This window comes from Hirundo rustica, chromosome 4 (genome assembly GCF_015227805.2).
Source record: "Hirundo rustica isolate bHirRus1 chromosome 4, bHirRus1.pri.v3, whole genome shotgun sequence".
Classification (NCBI taxonomy): Eukaryota; Metazoa; Chordata; class Aves; order Passeriformes; family Hirundinidae; genus Hirundo; species Hirundo rustica.
The window spans coordinates 17,806,264-17,820,893 of NC_053453.1; positions in this window are offsets into that span (position 1 = coordinate 17,806,264).

Sequence of the window (14,630 nt, forward strand, 5' to 3'; positions counted from 1 at the left end):
GGATGCAGCACCATTCACCACCACAATCTGTGTTGCGTAAGATATTCTTTTTGCTAGGGAAATGGATTAATTTCTAGGGATTTTCTAGATTTCATGCATATCTATTGTAGCATTGTCTGAATTGTGAATCTGTCCTTTACCTTTAACTTTTACAGATATATGAATCAAGAAGGACCTTTCTGATATTTTCTACCTTCCACTTAAGAATAAAAAGGAAATCCATAATGCTTAACCTATTATAAATTATCAGATAATGGGTTCTGAGAAGTTTAAAGTGCTTATGTACACTTTGGGATCTGCTTGCTTGCCATAGAAATTGTTGAGACAATATTTGCTTTCTAATTCTTCATCTCCACATTCCTCTTTATGAAAGGAGCAAAAGTCAAGACATTTATGGTTTTCAGTCATTTAATTGCAAGTGGTTTCAGATGCTTCTTAAACATTGCAAACAAAGCAAGGGCTTGGTAACATAAAACTTTCAAATATATGTAAAATTCAATAGTCAAATTGTCTCACTCCTTTCATGCTGCAACAGAAAAGATTTTTTCACTCGGTGATAAGTCCATCTATTGAAAAATGTAGAGAAGAAGAATACACTCAAATATAACCAAAGCCCAATATGTTGAGAAATAATTTCTCCATCCTGTCTTAGTGTAAAAAAACACTGAGCTATCTAATAGTCCGGTCAATAAGAAAAGTGTCATTTTCAAATTTAATCTTTGCTGCAGTTTTGCTAAGATTTACCTCTTTTTGTCTGTGACCTTACTAACATAGAGCTTTGTCAGGTAATCTTGCACATAGAAGTATCTAGGCTCCCAAAAAGTTTATATATGGAATCAAGAAACCTTTTCCCTAACACTGAAAAATAGGTCGTGTTTCTAATGCAACTATCCAGCATACTACACCAAATATCACTCTCCCAATGTATCAGTTAGATATTCTGTTAAGCATCCCCAGAAGATATTTTCTTTCATACTGACCAGTACTGCCATTGTTAGCCTGGTACTCTCTTGATTCCCTGAATCCATCTCCTGATTTGTTTTGTGAATTCTCTTGGGAAAGAATAATTTTGTTACATCTTTGTAATGTATGTATTCAATGGATCCCAAGCCCATGCTTACAGTTCTTCAGTATTACAGTGAGAAAAATAATTAAAAGTATTCCTCAATAGCCACACCAGTTACTTGGCTATTAACCAAGTGTGGACTACACAGATTACAAAGCTAGAGCAAATAAGAAAGTTATTTGCTTCCAGATGCTATTAAAAACAAAGCAACTGAAGTCTCCAGCTGGAACAAATTTTAAATTATACTTAAGCAAGATCTAGTTGCAAATAAACTTCTGTATTTTTTATGATCAAAATCTTGTTTATGGGCAAAAATAAAGCACACCATATGGACAGAGAGAAATATCTGTATAGGCATGTAAAAGATTATGTATAAAAAGCTCTATAGATAGATGTGTAAACCAAGAAATTAATGTTAGTATAATTGAAATCTTAACAATATAATATTATTAGTCCAGAACTAAATGTTTCAGAAAAAAAAAAAAAGACCGCATAATAATTTGCTATATGTTCACATCTTCATTTCTACTTCTTTGTGAATATGTAGAGTTTATGCAATCTTATTACACAAACAACCTAGAAGCCTTTTTTTGTGGTTAAATTCAATTTTTTTAAACTGATTTCCCTTTTTTAAAAAAATTAATAGTTCCCTTCACTGTAGAATTAACTAAATTGTCTCTTCCTTTTAAAGATTTTACTATGGTCTTCAGCCTATTTTTGCTTTCTCTAAAGTGATCTAATGTGTACAGTTTTCATATATTCCTTTACAGCAAGCGAACAGTGTGAAATCTGCTCTTTACTTTAAGGAGATTTTTAAAGATAAAGCCTCAAAGTCTCAGTTCTTTTCTGAAATGTCTGATGCAGTAGTAATGGGGAAATATATTATTTTTAAGGAACACATGATTGGCACATTTTGACATCTGATATTAAAATGGATTGTTGCTGATTTCCTTCATTATATGCTGCTGCCAAATATTTATGTGCCAGCATGATAACAGTACTTAGCAGTCACGCCTGAGTACAGGTTTCTAAGTGAAGGAGAGGTCTGAGCCATGGAATTAAGGCAAAGAAATAGAGGCTTTTCTGACCTGTATTGATATTTGTCCTTTTCTAAGGAAAGTCTTTTCATGGGCAACATTTAAAAACCTAAGAAACAATGGGAAAGACAGAAATTCAGAATTTTTATTTGTACTGTATGAAGAAATCTGCATTGAAGCCTAGCACCATTTAAAGGAGGAGTTGGATATGTTCTCCCACACTCACTGATGTACATTTCCTTAATGACTGCCTTATGGAGACTAAATCCATTGTATTCTTATTTCTACAAAGCAGGGTTTTTTCTCCTGAAACAGTTAACCATTGAGCATAACCCATAGATCTACTGAAAAATTTTCTTTATGTAGTGGTGGTGATTTTCTATCCAGTCTGAATAAAAATGTGCTAAAGGTGGGATTATTCAAGCTTCTGTTTTTCCTCTAAACCTTAAACAATTTACACTGCATGGTTCTCTCTATACTTATAAAGGATGCATTCTTATTTATTTTCTCATTAGTAAGAATGGTGATAAATTTTTCTTTGTGGTTGTTTTGGGTTTTTTCTCAACTTACACTGGGATTTGACAGTGTGGACTTTGCTAAAATGCTCTATTTGTGCTTTGTTGTGCTAGTCTTCAGAGGAATCTTGCACAGTCTGTTCTAGGCAGTCTTCTGGCAAAGAAAATAGAATGCATAATTGTGCTCAGTGGATAAGAATTCAAGTGCATTGTTTTCTTCTTAAATCACTAATATTCCCTAGGAACTAGCTTGTTGTGAATGAGATCCTGTTTCTCTTTTTCTTATCATTTGTATTCATTGATTATAACCATTGTAATTATAGAGCAAAATGTGTTTTAGTTTGCATTTTTAAAATATTTTATCTATTATGCAGGGATTGTAATAATCCAAAGCTGATTAGGCTTTAAGGTGTGAAGATGTCAAATGACTATTGTCTGCAGTACATGTATGAAGACAGTGCCACCTCTCTAGGAAAAAAAAAAAGTAAGAAAGGAAGAAATTTTTTAGAGATATTTGCTATTGTTTTTTCTTGCTTATCTGAATGTTCTGATTGCCAGATGTATTCATAAATAGACTGAGGCTTTCATGGCACTTGCTGCATGTAATGATCAACAAGCCTAGGCAGTTTATAATATAATATAAAGTTAAATGGATTTATAAAATTAAACAGTCATTTGAAGAATTAGTGTACATTCCATAACTGTTTGGTTTTTGGTTTTGGGTTTTTTTTCTTCTTTAGGCTCTTAGAAATTTTCAGTGGCAGTCACTGGTGAAAAAATAAAATCAATTTAAAAAAAAGTCAAAAATTAATCAGGAAAGAAAAAAATGAATAAACAATCAAAAATAGCAATTTTTTTTTATTTTAAAAGACAAAATTATTGCAATTACTCTGTGGAGAAATATCTTTTGATAATAATCTTCTTGTTAAGTATGTTAAAAAGACAAAATATGATTGAATTAAATTACTAGTTAATAGTATTCATTGAAGACAGCTGGTATCTAGAATTAGGTTCTAGATACTATCAAAACAGAAAAGATTACAGAATCAATTAAAATACAATCTTTGACCAAACACAGTCAATGACCTCTGACATCATAAACTCCAATCTATCAGCAAAAACCACCATGTCAACTGGATCAAAGCACTAAGTGCCACATCCAGGCATGGTGAACACTCTGTATTCTAGACAGGGAAAAAAACTGCTGTGAAGAAAAATACTGGACATGTTAAGTGGATCTGGGTTACACATAAGGGAAAGCTTTCTGTTACATCATTGTAATGGTTTTAATTTAATAAAACCGAGCGGAAACACCAATTAAAATATGGGTTTTAGTATTAATTTTTGTGGGAGGGAGATATTAGGAGAAAAAAAACAAAGCAGGCTTAAGCTTAAAAATGAACAAAAATAGTTTTATTAACATATATTAAAAGACTGAGAAAAGAAAAAATAGTTGAGAAACAAGAGAAACTTAAGCTAAAACAGAATGATACTTTAAAACACGCTTCTTTCCTCTTACAAACTATTAACTTTCTTATTGAACAACATAGAAAGACACAACTTAGGATTTTCAGTCAGTTTCCCTACTTAGACATAACCACCCATTACTCTAGGAGAAGAGTCTTTCTAAGATCTTTTATGAAGACGTTTGCTACAAGACAAAATAGTCCAGTCCTCCTAATGTCACACATCTGCTGCCGCCCGGAGTTTTCACAGACTGTGAGATTCTATCTGCAGAGGTACTCACTGTATCTGGGGTACTATTTACAAATACTTCTTTTGATCTAAAATTATCTTTGTCTCAAAGGTTGAGACCTCCTTTTGACCCAGGAGCAGGGGTTTCAAAGTTCCCAAATAAATCTCTATTACATCAGTCCTTAATTTTGATTAGAATAGCATTCTACCCAAATAATACTAAGATGCTGCAAAGAACAGTTCATTTCTTCATTTACCCTAGAAAAGTACGGTTTAAAATGTCCACTTCTTCAATCTTATTCTAATATTATTAGTTCTTTTACTTCTCATCTAACTGACTTCATGAGGTGTCTGTTCCATGTACCCTCTGTTTTTTCTTTCTTCTTTCTCTTGAGGAAGAATTGTGCTTTAAAAAGTCCCATGTTGCTAAGAAAGGGTTAAATCCACCCAGGCTTACAAAGGCCATGTGCACGCGCTGGGCTGCAGGGCTGAAGGAAAAACGCAAGGCCGTGCTGATAGAGGAAACTGATAGGGGTCCTTTTTTCCACCCCTCGGTCTCATCTAGGGCAGTCCAGCTCAAAGTTGTTATGGAGCTGCAGGCTTGCTTTCTCCGCTGCCAGTGGTGATTAAGCTGGGCCATGTTTCGGCCCCTTCTGCCGTGGTCTGAGCACATGGCCCCGCGCTGCCGAGCTGCAGCTGCCCCTCTCCCCTGCCCGCAAGCGAGGGAAAGGGGCTCAGCCGGCCCAGGCTCGCTCTGTGCAGGCAGCAGCCCTCAGAGCCCCGGCCAGGCCCGGCCCGGCCCCCCACAAGGGCAGCAAGGCCTGACCTGAGGCCGCCCGCCACCCCCGATGTTACCTCATTGCTGATCCTAAAGCGAGACAGAGGGCAGTCAGCAGCAGATTAGTTTTAAATGTTCCTTCCAAAGTCACACTGACAGTTCTCATTGGTAACTTAGCTGCCAATATGCCAGCCTGCTTTTTGATAGGTCCTTGTCCTCCCCCCCCCCAACCCATGCTACAGTCAGGGCAGGGAAAAACATTTTACATTTCTCTATATCTAGAAAACAAAATTGTGCTAACCTATGATAATCATGATCATGTTGAACCCCTTTAAGGTTGATGACTCCACTTCTTCCCTGGGCAGCTCATTCTGGTATCACCCTTTCCATGAAGAAATTCTTTCTAACGTCCAACTTAAACCCGCACCGCCCCCACCAACACCCCCCCTCCCCCCCCCCCCCCAAGGAGGTTGAGGTAATTTCTTCTTGTTCTATCACTTGTTATCTGGGAGAAAAGGCCAAACTCCACCTGGTTACAACCTCCCTTCAGACAGTTGTAGAGTGTGATAGGGTCACCCCCAAATTTCCTCTTCTCCAGGCTAAACCCCAGTTCTCTCAGCCACTCCTCACAGGACCTGTGCTTCAGACCCTTCACTGGGTCTTTTTTCCTACTCTGGACCGATTCCAGCAACTCAATATCCTCCCTGAACTTCAACTGAGGGGCCCAGAACTGGACACAGCACTCGAGGTGTGGCCTCACCAGTACAGGGGGACAGTCAGGGCCCTGGTCCTGCTGGGCACACTATTGCTAATACAGGCTGACACAGGCTGGGTGCTAATGGCCTTCTTGGTCACCTGGGCTCCTTGCTCATTCATGTTCATCCAGATGTCAACCAGGTCCTTTCCCACTGTCTGGGCCTCTGTCTGGTTACTGTCCCCAGCCTTTAGCTCTGCCGGGGGTTGTTGTGCCCCAATTGCAGGACCCAGCACCTGGCCTCGTTAAACCTCATATTGTTGATTTGGCCCATCAATCCAGCCTGTCCAGGTCCTTCTGCAAGAGCCCTCCTACCCTCCAGCAGATCAACAGTCCGACCCAACTTGGAGTCATCCACAAAATTGTTTATGGGAGACAAAATCCTGTCATACAGATCATCTATAAAGATGTTAAACAGGACTGGGCCCAACAGTGATCTCTGGGGGACACCACTAGTGACCACATGAAGATCACAGCTCTGCTATATATGAAGGATTAGAATTGCTGTTGTGGTACTCCAAAACCAGAGAATAGTTACCTTTTGACAAAAGTTTTTTTACAGTGGGACAACAAAGATTATGTCTTGACAAAGATTAATGGATTAATGGGCCATATTCCACTTTTTAATAGCAGGTTCTTCCTAGCAAGAAAGGGTATTTAAGACTTGTTGATAGCTTCATGTGTTTAATCTTGAATCTTAATTCTTCCCCCACAAGTTAACTTCCACTAATCACTGTTTGAAACAGGAAACTTCTGGTTAGTACACATTTGTATTTCAGTACAAATTTTACATTCATATTCTTCCTGTAATATGATCATGATGTAGCAAAAGAACTTAAGTTCTTTTAGTTGTATGTGACTCAGCTCCAATTAACATGTCTTGTATTTTTTTCATATTTTTTCTGTCTAAAATACTTTTTCTGGAGAAAGACAGAAAGGAAAGAAAGGAAAGAAAGGAAAGAAAGGAAGAAAGGAAAGAAAGGAAAGAAAGGAAAGACAGGAAGAAAGGAAGAAAGGAAAGAAAGAAAGGAAGAAAGGAAGGAAGGAAGGAAGGAAGGAAGGAAGGAAGGAAGGAAGGAAGGAAGAAAGAAAGAAAGAAAGAAAGAAAGAAAGAAAGAAAGAAAGAAAGAAAGAAAGAAAGAAAGAAAGAAAGAAAGAAAGAAAGAATGAATGAATTTCTCTTGACCAACCCTAAATATTTGTGTGTAAGATTGTCACACTGATTTTCATGTAGTCAAGACAAAAGAAGTGAGCATTCCCCACAGGCAATTCATCTTGCACTAATAGCTCACCTGACCAAGTGCTATATGTTCAAGGTTAAGTCTGGATTCACAAATATAATTCTTTTCATACAGTTTTGCAAGCATTTTGTTGGATATATTAGGCATTATTAGCATATAAACTTAAAAATGAGAAGAAAGGGAATATCAGTACAGAAATGTACGCTTAGATTTAGCAGACATAAGACTGCATTTGTTTTCCCCTGTTGGGGTACAAGAAAGATGTTGCAGAAGTCAGATTTCAGGAACATTTTGAGAACAAACAAAGTATAAGAATTAAATGGGGTTTAATAAAGCAACTGAGTTTCCAGAGGAAACAGGAGACGCTGAGGATGGCCACCATGAACAACAATAGTTTGGATCACTTGACCAGTCCATGGTTGTGAGGCAGATCTGAGACCTCTTTGAGAATGGCCAAGACTCAGGATGTTGTCCTGCATCTGGACCTAACAGCACCTGTGGGCAGGCACTCAGCTGTAGATCAGGTGGGGCCAAGGAAAGAGCCTCATCTGAAAGTATCTCCCCTGGGCCAGCGGTCAGCCCTGGACATGGCTGCCCCATGGCATCTGGGAGCTACTCACCTGGTGCCTGAGTTCCAGAAGCCAAACTCCTGTGAGAGTGTAGGGTCTGCCACTGGGCAGAAACAGCTGACTGGGAAAAGAGAAATGTTATGCTGAAATGCCATTTAGGTTTTGCAGAATGAGGAGGAAGCAGGCTTACTTTTGAATTATTAAAACAAACAAACAAAAAAAAACGAATTCATGTTGTCTTGTAGGTGTTTTATAGGATTGCAAGACATTAAACAATCAGATAAAATCAAAGTTTCATATGAAGAATTAAGGCATAATTTTATTCAGGACTCTTGTGGTCCATTTGTAGGACAGAGGTAACCCGTGGCATTTCATCTGAGTAAAGCTGTGGATCACATACTCCAGATCATGGGGCCTTACTGCTGATGCAGCTTTGCAAATTGCTACTTTTTATAATGATGAATCTATAGAAATTTCACGAATACACTGCCCTAATGTAATATTTCCTTATTCTATCTTTTATGCTGGAAGGGCCAAAATATTTTGGTAATTTTTGCAAGTTCTCCTGTAATAGCAACTTTTTCTCTATCTTGGGCTCTAAGGTCTTCACTGACTTTGTTTAATGGAAATATTTGAAGTTTCAGACAATGGAAATCTCATTTCTATCCCTTATCTCACTTCCTTTTATAATTCCTTTTGCTGTAGGGCACACCACTTTGGAGAGAAAGTTTCTGAATAGTTAGGTAATTAAGTCCTTGATATGATAGCTCTGTGTGCATTCCTTCTGTTCTTTTCTCTCTCCTTAAATAGTTTCATATCATATTCATATTAAATTTTTCTGTGATGGTCCTCTTTAATTCCAGCTAGGATACTTTATCACAGCAGCCTGTCTCCAGCTTGGTCCCTGCAGTGATCTTTACCAGAGTCATGAAAGCATTCCACTCTCCACTGACACAATGCTAGTTTTTGAAAATATTCTTGCAGCTGACTATTTGAACAGACATATGTAGGCCAGTACACATCAAGATTTCTTCCACTAATGTGGCATTTCAGTTTCATGGTGAAGTAAAAATTTTTAATGGCAACCTTTAAAAATACATCATGGCTGCAATGTTTTGATTTTTCATTTTTAAACAATAACCAATGTTAGCTGTTTACTCTGAGCCAATGGTGTTCAGTACCAGACAAGATTTTTATTTTTTTTTTTATTTTTTTTTTTTTAATTCTTCCTCTTTTCAAGAAATACCAAATTAAACTGGGAGAGACAACACATGAGTATAGATGAAACAAAAGTAGTTTGCTATTCCCTGACTGACTTCAAGGAAGTTGTGGACAACAGATCAAAAACCCAAATAAGGTATACTGCTACAATTTTATCAGCTGCATTAGAAATGTAAAGACCACCACTCATGAAAGATCACTGTATTATATGTGATCTTGCTGAATGTATTGCACTATCCATATGCTTTTTTTGTTCCAAAGCAGAAAGATCATCTCATTCTCCTTGCACATATATTTGTGCTGAGGAGAATCCAGTCAGTTGAGGAGAATTATCTGATAAAACAGTGGTAATTTCCTGGACCTACTCATGAAGACCGAATTCCATGTGCTGTTTAACAGAAGCCAAGATGCACATCTTGATTTGATAGCTGTGTTATCTACATGTCCACAGCTAATACAGACTTCCATGCCCTTGCCTTCACATTGTTTCATCACCGTTATGAGTAGCTTCATGTTGTGCTGGCCATTTGTAAATGAGATATACACCTTCATCAGTAAGACACTGGAATAAAATTCCCTAATTTCCCACTCTTAAACCAGGACCTGATCTACATGAATACTATACTTCCATGTCTGCTCTTCTAGTTCATCTTCAGAACTGGATTTTATTTGAATGTTGCTTACACATGGTTGTAGCATAACCCTTCTGAACTCAATATTATTGAACATTCAATATTATTAACAGTACTGTGTGCAGTCAGAAATATGGAATAAGAAACAGAGGTCTGTCAAGAAATCCAAATTTCTTGCCATTCACATAGTTAGGCCCCTGTTTTGCATGAGACTGTTGCAGTTGGTATCTCTGTTACTTGGGAACCTTTTTCTCCCTTCATTTTTTATAAAAGGCAAAGGCTCAGATTTGCTACACTTTTATCTCAGTACTGGTGGAAAAAATTTTGTTACTGTCCTGCTCTTTCTGTAGATGGGTGTTTATTCTTTTTCAGCCTCTAGGATTCTTATATTTCTGAACAAATTTTAAAAAAGCAAAACAAAACAAACAAGCAAAGAAACAAACCTCAAAAAAACAAACAAACGAAAAACCCAAAAAACCAAGCAAACACACACATACACACACATAAACACACACACACACACACACACACAAAACCCCAAACAAACAAACAAACAAAACACCAAAAACCAACAACAACAACAACAAAGACCACCACTGCCCCACACAGTTTAATGTGAATTGAATTAAAGAGCAGGGTCTTGATCAGAAGTTCAGAAATACAGTTGCAAAAGGAAGATTTGAAACTCAGTTCCAGGAAAGAACTTCTGTGTTAATCTTTAGTTGTTTTTGTCTTTAATCTCTCTCCAAAAGCTCTCATTCCTTCCCCTTTGCTTCTGCCTGACTCTGAAGTTTTTCATAACACATCCTCTCTCTTTCTTCATGTGGAACTCCTCCTCCTTCCTCTGCCTTTATTCTTACTTCTCTCCCTGCCTCTTTTTTAAAAATAAATTCAGACTCTGAGTCTATATAAAATGGAGTTGTGATAATTTCCATGGGTTTTTATCTCATCTGATCCTTATAGCTGAGAATCTCCTTCCTTTTTACCCTCTACTTACTCCCATCCAGTGGCTGAATTTCTCCCTGTTCCTTCTGGGTTTGTCTGAATTTTTATTTCTATTTCTATCCTTTTCCTTCATTTATTATGTTCTTTTGCAGTTGGCGGCAGCTGTGCAGTTTAAAGCATTTTCAAGGGTGTTACAACATCATGCAATAGTACATTATAAAATTTTCTCAGTGAACAAGGATCACACCAGATTTAGAACTATAAATTTCATATTTTCCATATATTTCTGAATATCTGGTAGCACATTGAACATATTTAGAAACTTTTCCTCCCTATCACCTTTTTGGATTTTTTTTTTTTTGCTAGTGAGCATTCAGCCATGTCTCTTAGCTTGGCCTCTTCCTTTATGTTGTGGTGGGGATACCTAATGAATATAACTGCTTCTTCAAGACAGGCTATTCCAGTGTCCCAGCTTGGTGTCAAGAAGATAAAAAGTGCTTGCTGACATCACTTCCAAAATTGATCAGCCAGTCACTTATGAGGCAGTTTCTGAATGATGAGGATTCATGAAGAATGCTGAGGCAGGTTTAAGCACACAAAGATTTACTTTTGGGTTCTCTCGCTTATAACATAGACAGACTTCAACAGTCCAAGTCACTTTTGGGAAAAAAAATTGGGGGGAAAAAGGAAGAGAGAAACAGAACAAGGAAAGGAAAAACCAATTTCTGATTATCTGGAAAGCACTTTTTCCAGCACAACCAGTCATGAGGGTAAGTCATCATGCTTTCTGCTAGTACTATGTACTTTTCGTCAGGACTGTCCCCACTCTCTTCCCTGCCCTTGGTTGCTCTTGTTTCGATCTTCTTGTTGCCAGCAGGACTGTGCAAACAAGTGCAAATGTTACACATTGGTTTTTTAGCATCTCTGCACATAAAGGATTGAGCAGTATTTGTCAAAGTATTTACATGAATATATATTTTTTTATGCCCCATCTTTGTTTTCTCTAATTTAAACTAAAAACTACAAAGCAAGAGTTAAAGAGAGGTGGTAAGATAATACTCCCATCCCTGACAATAGTCTCCCATGTAACCCCACGAAAACAGCAAAATCAGGAGTTTGCAGCCATCAAGCCATGAGAATGACAAGAGCACAACAGGCTGGAAATAACAAGGGAAATACTGCTAGAGAGTCACTGAAACATGCTGACTAAGCAGCTTCAGAGAAAGGTTACAGAGCTGCAAATCAAAAGCCCATGGGTGATTGTTTTTGCTTTTAACATGAGATGTCATGGAACTGAACTGCTTCAGCATGAGAAGAAAAGAAGAAGGCATTTGTAGTGGTTTTACGTTCGCTAAATTCTGGTTGCCAAATTTAGTGTAGTGGTCTTAGTGTTTTGGATCTTTTTTTGTGGGAGAAGACCAAGAGGAAGCAAAGCAGGCTTAAGTTTAAAAAAATCCAAATAGTTTTATTAACACACACTGAAAGAATGGAAAAGTTGAAAAAAAACAAAAACAAAACAGAATGAAACTTCAAAACATTCTTCTCTCTTTTACAAATTTAACTTTCTTACAAAACAACATAGAGAGACACAACTTGTGATTTTTAGTCAGTTTCACTCTTTAAACACAATCTTTCATCACTTTGGGAGAGGAGTTTCTCTAGAGCACCATGGAGACACTTGCCAAAAGACTACAACAGTCTCGTGGCTCTCAATGTCACAAATCTGCAACTATCTGGAATTTTTGCAGATTGTGCAAAAATTTTTCAGATTGTGCACTCTTTTCCTTTGGCTACTTATGGGCCTCTCAGTGTATCTGGGGTACTGTTTAGGAATGCTTCTTCTAGTATAAAACAAGGATTCTCTTCTTCTATCTCTAAAATCATGTCTATCTCAAAAGAAATAGAGACATCCTTTTCCCCCAGGAGCTGAGAGTTTCAAATCACTTTCTTCCTAAAACCATCTTCATCTCAAAGGCTGAGACCGCCTTTTACCCCAGGAGCAGGAGGCTTTGAGATTCTCACTTAAATCTCAATCATATCAGTCCCCAGTTTTGATTAGAACCAGTATTCCCTTAAACAACATTAAGATGTTACAAGAAACAGTCTATTTCTTCATAGTTTACCCCAGAGAAGTCCAGTTAAAAATGTCCACATCCTCAATCCCTCTGTATCAGTTCTTTTACTCTTGCTCCACTGACTTCATGTGTTGTCTTTCCTATGTCCACTCTGTCTCTTTTTTGTTTCTCTTAGGAAAGGGTTAGGCCTTGGAAGCTTCATGTTGCCAAGAAAGGGTTCAATCTGCCCAGGCCTGCAGTGGCCGTGTGCTCTCTGTCCCGGGCAGCAGTCTCTCCACCGCTGCACTTCAGATCAGCCTGGGTTTCCTCTATCCACTCTTTCTTCTCTGTCTGGAAGACACCAGGGGAGGGGAAGAGGGGAGGAGGGGAGAAAAGCTCTGTCCGCCCTTCAGTGACAGTCGGGGCGGCCTCGGCCCAACCGGGCCCATGGCTGTTATCAGGGGCCCAGAAGAGATCCCTCCCTGCTCTGGGGCTCCCTGGCTCTGGGGCTCCGGGGAAGTTTTTCTCAAAGTAGTTGATGCTAAGCTGTAACCTCTCCTCCCCTGCAGGGAGCCAGTGGAGCCCGGCCAGCGGAGATGGGGAGTAGAAAGCCCAGCTCGATGTTACCTGTTCAGCTGACCAGGAGGAAAAGAGGCTGACCTGCATAAAATCAGGGTTTATATCAGTACTTCCCAAAGTCACATTTAACATTCTCAGTGGTCAAAACAGTTGCCATTATCTCAAACTAGATAGGTTCCTGTCCTTTTGATAGGTTCCTGTCCTTTCTAAAATAATTCCAAGGTCCTCATAGGGAAAAACACTCTACATTACTCCCTAACTACAAACTAAATTGTGCCAACCCATGACATCAGTGACTTGAAATATGAGCCTACCAGTTTTGTATGGTCAGCTTCAACTGTCTTTATGAGTTTGTTATGGCACAAATAATTGATGCCAAAAGTCTGGCAAAATTAAAATACGTTAATCTGTTTAAAGTATTTAAATTTTCTTATTTATGTGCGTAAACTCTGAATCACTAAATACTGACAGAGTTAAGAGGAATAATACATAATTTATATGTATGAAATATATATTTACAAAGGAATTATGTAAGCTCAAAAACATCTTAAAGGATAAAATACTAATATTCATGTAAATTATGTTTTACTCTGCCAGAAATTAAAAGGCTATTTCTACTAGCTTTGCCTTTTTTATTATTTTCCTCCAAAGACACTTTTTTTTTTTTCCCCTACAAGCCAAAGGAAAATAAAATATTAAGTTGAAGAAACACATGAGCAGAAACACAGCATGGATACTTTTTTTGCCAAACAATTGACAGCAAAAATATTTTAAAATATTGATGGAGGAGTATACATCTATCATCAATACAAATAATCTGCACTGTAAGAAGACTCTGGCATGATGAGGGATTTTATTAGCACTTTTTGATGGAGAAAAAAGACATGCTGATAGGTTAAAATATACTTACGTTTAAAACAAAAAAAATTGGAGGAAAAAATATTAAAAGCATTCTAAAGCAATTTTCCTGAAGAAAATTTGCTGTCTGAATAATGTGTATAGAGAACGCGAGACTGTTGAGCTCTCATTTTAATGTAAATGTATCCAATAAAACCCTGGCTTTTTATAAGGCTAAGCAGATTTCAAATACATTTGAAATTTGAAACACACTTTGATTAATTATTTGGAGATGGAGTCTACTGAAAGTTGCTTTGAAAAGCGCAAAAGACCTAGTCAGAGCATGTATTAGGTTCTTCAATATCCAAATTTATTTCCCTCTTGTGAGGGTGATCTTAGTCAGAGTCTTGTAGTCTTGGTTCCAGCACTCTAGGCAGGGGTGAAGAACACTCTACCTGTGTTTCTCATTTCCTACTAAGCAAAACAAGGTTTCTATAGAAAGGAAACCGTTAAGCTGTGGACCAAATATTCATAGTGACAAACTTCTGCAGATGTTATGAACTAAAGAGAAGTTGTGGCTCTCTGGCCCCTATGAAGACTGATTCTTTTCTTTATTTCAGTATTTGGTATAGTACAGTACCTAAATTCACCACTAACTTTTGGTCACTCGGTTGCCAAAATTTGGCCGCAATGACCTCTCATTTGTG